Source organism: Nothoprocta perdicaria, unplaced genomic scaffold (assembly GCF_003342845.1).
Source record: "Nothoprocta perdicaria isolate Ctin4 unplaced genomic scaffold, notPer1 scaffold_439, whole genome shotgun sequence".
Lineage (NCBI taxonomy): Eukaryota > Metazoa > Chordata > Aves > Tinamiformes > Tinamidae > Nothoprocta > Nothoprocta perdicaria.
In genome coordinates, this window is record NW_020455687.1 from 134,684 (window position 1) to 146,335 (window position 11,652).

At 44.7% G+C, this 11,652-nt stretch overlaps 1 protein-coding gene across 1 annotated transcript in view; it reads right to left on the minus strand.

Moving 5' to 3' along the window:
* Positions 1–10,986, minus strand: part of DTNB (dystrobrevin beta) — a 127,503-nt gene extending 116,517 nt beyond the window's left edge. Inside the window, exons 1-2 of the mRNA XM_026046342.1 lie at positions 10,940–10,986; positions 10,156–10,234 (exon numbers count right to left, since the gene is read on the minus strand). The gene's annotated coding sequence lies outside the window, so the exon portion shown is untranslated. The remainder of the gene's footprint in view (positions 1–10,155; positions 10,235–10,939) is intronic.
* Positions 10,987–11,652: the final 666 nt, after the last annotated feature.

Genomic DNA, 11,652 nt, shown 5'->3' on the forward strand with positions numbered 1-11,652 from the left:
CCCTTTCTCTTATCCATTTGTAAAATAAATACAGCCAGATGGTGGCATAATGTAATCTGTGTATGTCCTTATTTTTATTGTTACAGAAGGAAACCTCAGACTCGGAAACAATGTGCTTCTGCAATACTCTTTTTTAGGAAGTCTGAGGCATTTCTCCAGACATGTCACAGTTCCTTTTCTTCCCAGCTTCCTAGATGAAATGATGGTTGCATCAGACACACTTATGCAAAGGAAGGGTTGCAAAGGAAGCACATTATCTTCTCAGGGTCCTTCCAAATAAATTCTCTCTCCATATACTTCACCGCAGAGCTCTGCACTGGGACACTGCCTGGGGAGCTCGGTTCGTTCTGCCCATGCACGCGCTCCAGCTACCCTCACACGCTGCCTTCAGCTTAAGAGTTTTTGTTTAGGAACTAACTACCATTCCCTTTATTCCCCCAYTGCACAGGCCTTTCACCTTGTATATCAGTACGTAGCTTCATATCACGCGCTAACCCCTCTCCAAATCCCACAGCAGATGGGCTACAAAGGGTGGATTAATTGCCAGGAGCAATTAATTCTAATTCTAGAGCCCCTGGGTGCTAGCTAAATCCGGGAGATGGACTTGCTTCAGAAGTTTCACAGAAGGCGCRCAGAAATGCTACCACCTGGTAGCATTAAATACCCTTCATCATGCTCTAAAGCCTCAATAATTTTTGGACAAACTTCTCATAAGGAAACAACACTGACCACGTCCCTCCTGCTCAGAGAGCAGCCTGTGTCCAAAAGCAGCCCCAGGAGGTAGCTGGGAGGAAGGCAAGAAGGKGCCCAGCACACTGGAAGTTCTCCCGAGGATGCCCTTGAACTCCCCTCGCTTGCACGGCCAGGGCTTGCAGAGCCACGCGCGCCAGTGCCCACGCAGAGCTCCCCACCACGAGCCCCTCTGTCCTGCACCATTTACCCACTTCAATGTCCACCACACGCAGCAACCAGAACTTCCAAGGCACCAAACTCATAGTTCAACAGGCCACCTTCTTGTGGCCGTTTAAACCTGCCTCCTCCYTCCAGATTTTCAAGTCTTGCCGATCTTCTACTGGGATGGAAAACAAGGGAAAGAAGGGAGAAAGGGAGGACCAGCCACCTGCCACCCTCTCCATGACACGCTTGGTTTATGGATCTCCAACATATCATCTCCCCAGGTCTCTTCTCTTCCCTGCTGAGAGTTCCCAGCTTATTCTGTTGCACCTTCTACTTGGAGCACGTTATGTTCCAGCGAGTCCAAACTAACGCAGATGCTGGAGAAAAAAGGGCTGGGCCAAGGAAAGGGCCAACCAAGCCATGTCTACAGCAATTCTGGCACATGTAACTAGGGAAGCCAGGGACAGAAGAACACAACAGACGGAACAAGGAGGCGAGAGAGAAGCGAAGGCCAACCTGGGATTGCAGCTTTGCGCAGGAACGACCGGAACGGCAAYGAGCAGCAGGGCAGAACACACGGATTATTATTCGATTTGAGAGATGGGCAGTCAGGATTAGAGGTTCTACAGAGAGCAGAAAAGATGGCTTCTCCAGAACACAGTAAGGCACAAATTAAGTTTTTCTATATCAATGACCTATAAAAGTAAAATGCATTTCATTTTCCCTTAGCTCTTGATCCACGGAAGTGACAGCAACCACTCCATTAGCTCCAGCTCAGCCTGGATGTGAATATTAGTCCTGTACAGATGCTGACCCATGCACCGAGCAGGGTGGAGTCAGAAAATGCTAAACACTGCGTCCTCGTGCACGCGAGTCAAAGGCAAACGATCACAACTGAAAGGTGCACATGAAAACCCTAGGATATTTACCATTGTAACCTTAATATTCCTTTAAGCATAGCCTTACACTGCATATGCAAAACCCAAGTGTGCCCGATACTATTATCTTTTTGCTCTGGTCAAAGTCTCAGCAAAGTGGCCGATTTTCATCCATTCCAGGCCTTGACAAACCCTGACTGCACAACTAACTCCCATGCAGTAAACCTGACAATTTCTTACACCCCTCCTTGTGCTTCCTGCCTTCACATGCYGCAAGGTAAAGTTCATCAAGAAGAACCCACACGTTAAGATATTAATATTTTGGATTAAGAGTGTTTAAATCAAAGGAGCTGTTGCCTGCCTTCTCCATGCTAGATCGATAGAGCCTTCCAGAACACCTACCAGGAACAGGCAGACTCACAGAGCAGCCCATACAACAAAAACGGGCCTCAACAGGCAGCAGAGCTGGAAGACACCTCAACTTCTCGACAGGCAGTCACTCTAGGAGACAGGCAACACCTTTTGATACTGGTATAGAGCCAGGAACAGAAGTCACCCTCCAAATTTAACATGGTAAATTCTAAAAATAATTCTAAGATGGTTCCTCACCATATCCTCCAATGTTTGGACTCCTGGCTGTCTAGTTTCATCTCATGCTCCTGTCTCCATCTATTTCTGCACAGGCAGAGAAGTCACCTTCAGTCATCTCTTTTCCAGGCTGAAGAATCTGGAAACTATCTAGCTGTTCCACAGAAACTGCACCTATTTTTGGTTATCACTTTCCTCTTTACGTTTTCTTGTTCTGATGTCTGCTTTCAGAGACTAACAGGAAACAGAACTGTGYGCTATATTTGACATACAGGCATCCCACTGCTTCAAACAGCAGCAGTGATATTCTTGGTTTCATTCTTTTTTATGTTATGAGTTACTCAGAATTCTTATCTTCTGTTTCCTTTTTTTGACAACAACAGGGTACTTGCCTGAGGCTTTTCAGGACTGTGAGCATCAGGACAGGATTCCTGAGGGAGAGCGGACAGTTCAGAGAACAGCAGTGCATCAGCAGCATTCAGACTGCCTGCCTCTGCCCTCCCTCACCCCCAGTCCTGTAACTTCATGGGCATCTACACTGGCAATAAATTGGCAGCTGAAGCCTGATTGCTAATGGAGCCCTTCTAAAATTCCTAACAGTTGGCTTGCCTTTTAATGAGGATTTCTTTCAGCAGATGTCTCGCTACTCACCCTCCGTGCTTCCTCATTTCTGAATGTACTGCTGCTTGGTGTGCTGATGGAATGGAGTTAACCTAGGAGCGCTGAGACTAGGAGGCAACGATCACGGACTCATTAGTTAATGGTTTCTATTGCAAAAGATTTCTATTGTAATCGTCTTACTGCCACTCCACTGAGGCAATTCTAGTATCCCCTTCTCCTGCCGTGGAGTTTTTTGAAATAAAAGCCTACGTTCTGCGAGCTAAACCTGCTAAGAAGACACAAAAATGGCACTCAAAGTAAACACTATACTCCAAATTGGGTCTAAACAAATCCAGAGACCTACAGAACCCTTCACCTTAGAGCAGCAARGCTTCTAAATACGTAGAATTGGTGCAAACATAAATACTTAAATGAAAACACTGGAATGTAATTTCTTTTGCTTTAATGCCACTCAACTCTATCCAAGGCAAAGATCTCCAGCAAAGCTCTGAAAACTTTATACTCTTTCCCTATGCACCTCTCTGCTGTCTGTCTCTTTCAATAGCTACAACATTACTATTTAATTACTTCACAAGTAATCCATGACAGAATTCACATGAAAGCAAACTGGCAGATTCCTTACTAGCAAAGGTAGGGACTTCCAAAGAGTCATTTCCACGGAAATAACTAAAATAACTTAAATAGCACCATAAACACAGCCACGTTTCAGCTTTACTCCTTTCTTCTCTTYGTGTTCACACTGCAGTCCTGTGCTGCCCACTTCTCCCTTCTGGCTGTCTAAAGAACCTCTCTCCTGCCCTCAGCGGACACACATGCCTCACGTTTCCTGCACTTACACCAGGCTGTGCAGAAAACAGTACATAACAAAAAAACAAAAAAGGGAAGTCCTCAGATCAGTTGCTTTCACAGCTTGCACTGCTTATTTCTGTGGTTCTCAGTTACACTTAGAACTAAAGTGCAAAAACCCAAAGTCACTCTTAGGAGATGGTTAGGCCAATACTACAGGACCTATTTTAACAGGTTTCGCTCTTCTTGGAGCTCATCAGCTGTAGGTAACGGCCTAAGGAAGCTGGTTTCCTTTTCAGGATGAGGAAGCACAGTACGTGTTTGCTGCCAGCCACTGCAGCAGCCTTTGCTCTTGCATTAACGACGGACACCATCTCTAAAGCCACCTTCTACCCTCCTCTAGCTCTCCTACTCATTTCCCACTACCACATGAACTACAAACTTTATTCTGTCACTCTGGTTCCATGTCTGCAGGTGTTTGCTCACTGGCTTTAGATTATTGCAAATTACACAGTAAATCAATTAACTAGCTAGAGGGATTTTTCCTTTATACCATCAGTTTTCAAGCTGGAAATACAAAAGAAAACACAATCAGAATTTCCTCAGGAGAGCTTCACAACTTGATAACCATTTCCATGTATTAGTTCACAATGCAATGCAATCTCACCAGCTGAGCTGGAGAGCAGTGAAATACACATTTAAATCTGAATTGTTGTATTTGCATTTGTTCAGATTCTTCATGTTGCATTTTACTAGTGGAAGTATTTGTTGCCACTTAAGAAGACTGCGTCTGCAGTGTTAGGCAAAAAACTACTTAAAACTTACTTATATTCAGAATAATGTGCAATTCAGTGAAAATTCAGAACATTAGTTTGGGGCACATGTTGATCTGAAACACACTAGTTACAGTGAAGGAAATTAAACTCTTCTGCCAATCTTCTAATTAGAAGCATCTCATCTTCTCAGGTTGTTTACAGAAATGAAGCTTTCATCCCTTTTCAGCTCACTCAGTTTTCAAGATTTGAATGAACCTTCCATTGAGCTGAGGATACTAAATAAAAAATTAGAGCATTTCTGTACTTACARTAAAGGTTACTGTTATGTCATCTGGTTTAGCATTTTAGTTATTTGGTTTTGGGCTTCTAAAATTTGTATCGCTTGAATTATTACTCAATTTAAATAATTTTAAATAATTTCTATCTTGTCATAGATATTTTCCCCGTTCTAATGTTTCCACATTAAGTCATTTATGATATAAAGGGGCCTGCATTTTTAAAGAAGTGAGGCCGGGGGAAYAGAAATACCTAAGTATTTTTCAATCTTTCCTTTCCTATAAATYTGAGCAAAATCAGGAAGACTCACTTTATTCCCTCACCCCAGTTATCTGCTGCTGTCCTCCTTTCTTACCGATTTCTTCATTCTTCATCTTCACTTTGTTGCAACTCCCATCCCCTTCCTTTGCAAGCACCAACGTATCTAACCGAGTACAAGTACTCTTCACTCCCTACGCCTCTCACTGGGGAGAGAAAAACACACCCAGAAGTTATGTCAGGGGAGAGCTAACACATTTAGAGCAGACAGAGCAATACGATAAAGAGGCTTCCCATTACAAAAAATGCAACTAACTGGCAACATCTCTTCCTGTACACTAAATTTTCTAGTTTGGCTAAAATTTCCAGCTCTGTACCTGTAGCTATTTGGAACAAACTGAAACACAAAAAGATTAAAAACAATACTTTTAAAATGTTACTTCAGTGTAGTAACACAATATGAGGAAATAATGTGCAACTTTTCATAGCACAGCTATCGGGGACTTCAGCCTAGAACAGCACGAGCGATAACAAGAAAACAACCAAATAAAAAACCCATGATAGCCTAAGATTAAGACAATATATCACATTTAATTATACATCACATCTAATTTCATAGGAAACAAACCTGCAACTGGATGGCCCTGTTATCTCCCCATCTCTTTCAAAACAAAGGATCGAGATTGCTTTTAAAGAAGATTTTGCAAAAACACGAGTTTACTAAATAGAAAACGTTCTGAAAATTAGCAGGCTGTTCCTGCATGCGACTTCTGAGTGCTGAGAACRGAAAGAATTCCCAGTCCTAGAGAGCTCAAGGGTTAGGTGTAGGCAAGGCAAGAGACTGGTCCAGAGCACACAATATAGGCCCAGTGCATTAGTAGCTACTTGTTCTAAATTTTGGAATTTAAGGAAAGCTTTAGAAAATATGAGAGRTAGTTCTTTTAGGTACATATCCTTATGTACTTAGTTTTGGTAAATGGAGAATGGTTAAGCATGGGACAGGGTAGACCAGCCAGTTACAATGTATGTTTAAATATTTAATTAGTTGAAAAACAGATCTGACTACACCAAAGAAGCTGGCAATTAGAACACTGAGTGCCTTGAATATAAAAACGTTTTTCTTTAATGACAGAAGCCCTCACAAAATCTTATCACAGAATGGTTAAGGTCGGAAGGGACCACTAGAGATCATCCAGTCCAACCCCCTGCTCCAGCAGGGACACCTACAGCACACAGCACAGGGTGGTATCCAGGTGGGTTTTGAAGACCTCCAGTGAAGGCAACTCCACAACCTCCCTGGGCAGCCTGTTCTAGGGATTGGGCACCTTCATAGTGAAGAAGCTCTTCTTCACATGCAGATGGAATTTCCTATGTTTCAGCTTACACCCATTGCCCTTTGTCCTTATCTTCCTTAATCTACCAAATGAAAAAAAAAAAAAAAAAAAAAGTGTTTCCAAATACTTAGGAGGAGCTTGCAAACAAGTGTGAATATAGCAGTTAAAACTGCTTCCCTAAAATAAAAGGATGTTGCCATGGGGTAACGTGAATGAGGTGCAACACTCTCTCCGAAGCAATGAAAGCTCAGAGCTCTCCTGGAGCTTAGCTCTCCTCTCAGGATGGGAAGGTTTATCCATGGAACAAGAGTGATTTCTGGGTGGTTTGCACTTCCTAGCTTTTCCACCATTACTTTTACAGACTTTCTAGTTCTTTTTATCTGCAGGTTCCCAGAACTGCTCACTACAGAATGAGAAATAACTCCCAAACTACCTCTTAATCTTCCCGCCTCAGCTTCAGTTACAAGTTTTGGCAAATAATGACAAGTTTACAGAGCGTTCATCTGGCTTGCCTGCGGAGAAGGTAGATTCCTGTAAAGCTAGTGACAAGCACCCGGGAACAGGAACTAGTTTCATTATCACAACTGAATAGGAGGAAAAAATAATTTTAAAAAGCCTACCCTAAGTTTAATTCTTTACGTGAGGACCGTTTCATCCCCTCTGTTGATTCAAAATGGAAAAACATCCTCATGAAGTTCACAACTTAGTTAACACAGTGAGCTATATAGCYGTCTCTTTATGTTACAAGTTATTAAAAGGATATCAGGATATAGAATGAGGAATTTACARTCGTGTAGATTTAAAAGGGTATCTGCCATGGTCCAAAAGTTATTAGGAACGTCCCTGATAGCAAAAGCCCTTAATTTTGTCTGAAGTGCTAGAAACATCCACTATGTGCTAAAAACCTTGGCTGTTCCAGAGCAGTTGCCCAACTACCTTCCCACTCCTTTGCTATTCCTTCCCAYGTGATCAGTCTATAAAATGGGAAAAACACACAATAATTAAAAGGTAAGTTTCCGTTAAGTGATATGTATAACATTAAAAAAACAAACTCCGCGAATACTAACATGCTTCCTAGAGGGCATTCTTACTGTCCCAGAACCACCATCTTCTTGGGTTTAAACCTACCACACCTGCACAGCCAGCTTGCTGCAATGCACAACTTGAGACTTGCAGGCCTGATCACATCACCAGTTATTAAAATATATATATATATACACACACACACACAGACTGCATCTACTCAGTAACCAGGACAAGAAACATTTTAGGATACCATTTCCCAGTGCATCTACTTTCAAATACTTTGCCGTCTGCCCTGCCATATAATCCACAGGATCGTGATGGTATCAAACATTAACAGGTATTACTACCCAGCCACAGTTTCTTAATATTTACTGTTGCTGGAATGTTCTTGTCACAATCTTTTCAGCTGATATACAGAAAAAAGGCTGCAATCATTAAAACAGAGTACATTATAAAAGGAAATCTTTGAATAGTCTACAAAGAAAAGTTAGCTGAGAGGCAGGGAAGGCATAAATTTCCCAAATTTGCTATTATTCCAGTTGTTACTATTTGATTCTTCACCCTTTTCTATTTTGTTTCTGTGTGCACTTATCTACACCAAGTGCTGATGGACTCTGTCAGTTCCTTCTATTATAGTTCTCTGTGGTTCAGTGTTCCATATATCTGACCGACTGTGGACAGTTTTTTCTTTCTTGGAAAAAAAAACAGGTAGAAACTATGTGCTAAGCAGAAAAAAATATCTTAAATTGACCATTCTTGCCMTTCTCTCCTGTAAAATTAAGAACTTTTATCCCTACGTTTAGTCACTTTTGTTGTTTCAAGAATCTAAGTTGACTAAGCTCCTTCATCTGTTGTTTGCTTTATGGCAAAAAGAAAAAGTTAGAAAACTTCTGATATTTCCAGAAGATCTTGCAAGAACACAGGACTGGAAAAGACCATAAAACTATTTAAGTTTAGCCATAATTTATCAGTGCAAACCTATTTAAACATGAGATCAGAAACCCACAGGAGAATGAGAAATACTTAGGAGAAGTTAAATATCATAAATTATGATAAATATTATGTAAATTATAATACCAAATATAATCTCATATGTCATTTCAATTATAAATTCAAATCTTTATCTCCAAATAATGTTATTTTGGAATCACAAGGCAAAAAAAATAGCAGCATGATAGCMCTTATTTTGTTGAATGACATTAGTAAAAGAATCAGATTGTGAGCCAAGTTAATTCTGAGGAAAAAAAAAAGTATGGGAAACTTTTTCCTCACTGGGAAAGCTCCTCCTTGTTGCTGTCTGATGCAGTCTGTAACGGTGAGGGCAGCGTCTGCACCGGAGCCTGCTTCGTCTGTGCTGATATTTCACACAGTGACAAGGGCAGGATGGCCAGAGAATTCTTTACCTTTTCTTTTTAAAAAAAGGCACTAGGAAACTCTACGTGAAGAGACTTATTTGTCAGCATTATTGTAGCTGCATCAGAATTTGTCACTCGTGACCCACGAGCGCTGGCCAGAAGTGCAGGAATAGAGTGAACGTCTGCTACACTCTTGTAGAAGAGCTTTACGGAACCACAGAAAGGGGACCATATTCATATATCATACATCATATAAGGGGTTGTGCACAACTCTACTGGATCCTAGCACTGAAGGATGAGATCCTGTAACAGGCAGGCAGCAAAACTTGACATCCCAAACACCTAGGCAGGAGCTCTGCTCCCGAGCAAGACCACAGTGATAGAGTGGGCACAAACTAGGAAGGCAAATGAAGACAAGAATCGTGATAACGCTCAGCAGCAGACACTGTGGAGGGCTGAAACGGGACAACAGGGGCAAGGTGTTGGCCTGGGAAAGCTCTCTGCAGCAGCAGCACCCTAGCAGCTGGAAGAACAACAACACGATGGGGTCAAAGGACTGATGCTGCAGGAAGCGCCACGCGGAATGACGAGTCTGGGGAAGGCTTCACAAGAGCCCACAGCACAGGCCGTGCAGAGCTGCCCCAGAGCCACACGTCCCYGTTACTGCCCCAGCCCCTAATCACCCTCTTCCCAGCCTCCCTTTATAGGGAGGTCCTTTATAGAACCCGTCATGACAGCAGCACGGCAGCCCTTCTAGATGGATTCCTCTCTAATCCAAAGCTTGCTCCGAAGCAACACAGTCTTAAAACAGTATCTTAACACAACCCAGCTCTTCAGTCCAGCCTCTCCCAAATTCCCAAACCTGGAACTCGCCAGCATCAGGACATCACCCCTGGCAACTCCACTGGCACAGCACACCACAGCTTTAGGAGAAAGAGAAAGGAAAACCAAAAGTACGCGGCCCGTCTTCAGGGCAGAAACGCCCAGCTACTGCTCAAATTCTGACTACTATCTCTCCTTCTATTAGAAGTATTGCCTCAAGCACCACAGAAACAACGTGCAATGTCTCCATAACAATATTCATCAAGCTCCACCTCTCCTAGATAAGAGATCTCCTGAGATAAGATTCCTACCACTATTTGGATTTTCTTTCCAAGAGAGAATTGTCTTGCATAGGAGTACTTTGTACATGTTAATACCTCCCTGAAAACAGAGAAATCAACAGTGAGCACCTACAGTTTGTCATTAAAGAAAAACTTTGATATAAATTATGTGAGTGGGAGCAAACACGCATATGAAATCAGTTAGGCAACGCAAGATTTTAAAGTCAATGCTACAGGACAGACACAACAGACATTACCTGAATCACACAGAGAATCCGCTCAAGGCAACTTCCACTTCCCTGGGCTTGGCTCCCTCCTCAAACATGTAAAGACAATCTAAGAATGAATGAATAAATAAGGAAATAAGAATGAATGAATAAGTAAGTAAATAGGGAGATGGGGGAAGGTTCTACAAAAAAAAGATAAGCATAATAATGCTACTGTTCTGTTTAGGTTAGAGTTCAGATCCTATATGATCAAATTTTTTACTTCAAAAAAGCTCCAAACGTCAAAACCAATATATCAAGTTTACCACTATTCCAAAATGAATTATATGTAGAGCCTCCAGCCATTTTCTACGTTTCTTAAGGGCAAACTACATATAAATGGACAAAATCAGCTCTGGATAGCTTTAACCAAGGCCCCTCAAATCAAATGCCACATCAATTTTCACTGTAATACCTGGAGAAACCGGGGAAGAGAAGACTTGGTTTTGTTCTCCTGGAGGAAAGCGTTATTAAAACACCTCCCTCCTAATTCGCGGGGTAAATTTGAACAACCAAGGCGTTTTGGGTGGATATCTACGCTATTTTCACCCCGATTTTGCCACCCGTTGGTTAAACGGAAGCGGAGGGAAGCAGCGCGCGGCCGCAAAGGCCTCCGCGGGCGGCGGTGCCCGGGCAGGAGCCGCTCCCCAGCGTATGCGCGGCCGCCCCCGGCSCCCACAGCGCCCGCAGCCCTCGCGGCCCCCACAGCGGCCCGGCCGGCACCTCCTCGGGGGGCACCGGGGCCCGCCCGCTGCTTCGCGCCCCCAGCACTCACGTCTCCCGGGGGCTGCGGCCGGGGGCCACCGGCTCGGCTCGGCTGGACTAGGTCGGGTCRGACCGGGTCGGACCGGGTCGGGTTCGGCTCCCCCGCTACCGCCCGCGCTGTCGCTCGCCGCTCGCCTCAGCCGCTCCGCTCCAACGGTCCCGGCCGCCTCGCGGCCAATCAGAGAGCGCCTCGGCGGGGGGCGCGCGCCCGCCCGCCAATCCCAGCCCGCGCCCGCCTGCCCTCGCTCTGGGGTTCTTAGCCAATCCACAGGCAAAACCTGCAAGCCCCGCCCTCCTGCGGAGCGCGACGCTGCTTGGCAGCCAATCGCGCGGCGGGAGCCCCTTCCCCCCCTCCCCTTTCTCTTCCCTTTGGCCAATAAGCGGCCGCCGGTCTGTAGACACGCGCGCGCTCTCGGCCCTCGCGCGCGCGCCCGTTCCCGCCCACGGAGGCGCCGCGCAGGCGCAGAGCGCGCTCGCGGGCGGCCCCGCCCCGCCCGCGGGCTGCCCTGAGGGGAGCCGCCCCCGCCATGACGGGCGGCCGTTGGAGCCGTTAAAACCGCCCAGCTCTCGGTTCCTCCATCCCCTAAAAATAACGGTCTCCGCAGGCAACAGTCTCCCCCGCGCCGTTCTTTGACTGTCAGTCTCGCGTAGCGCTGTTCCTGGCAGGCATCCCGGTTCCAATGTTGCCAGCCGGTTGTGCCTCTCCAGAGGAAGACGAGGAAG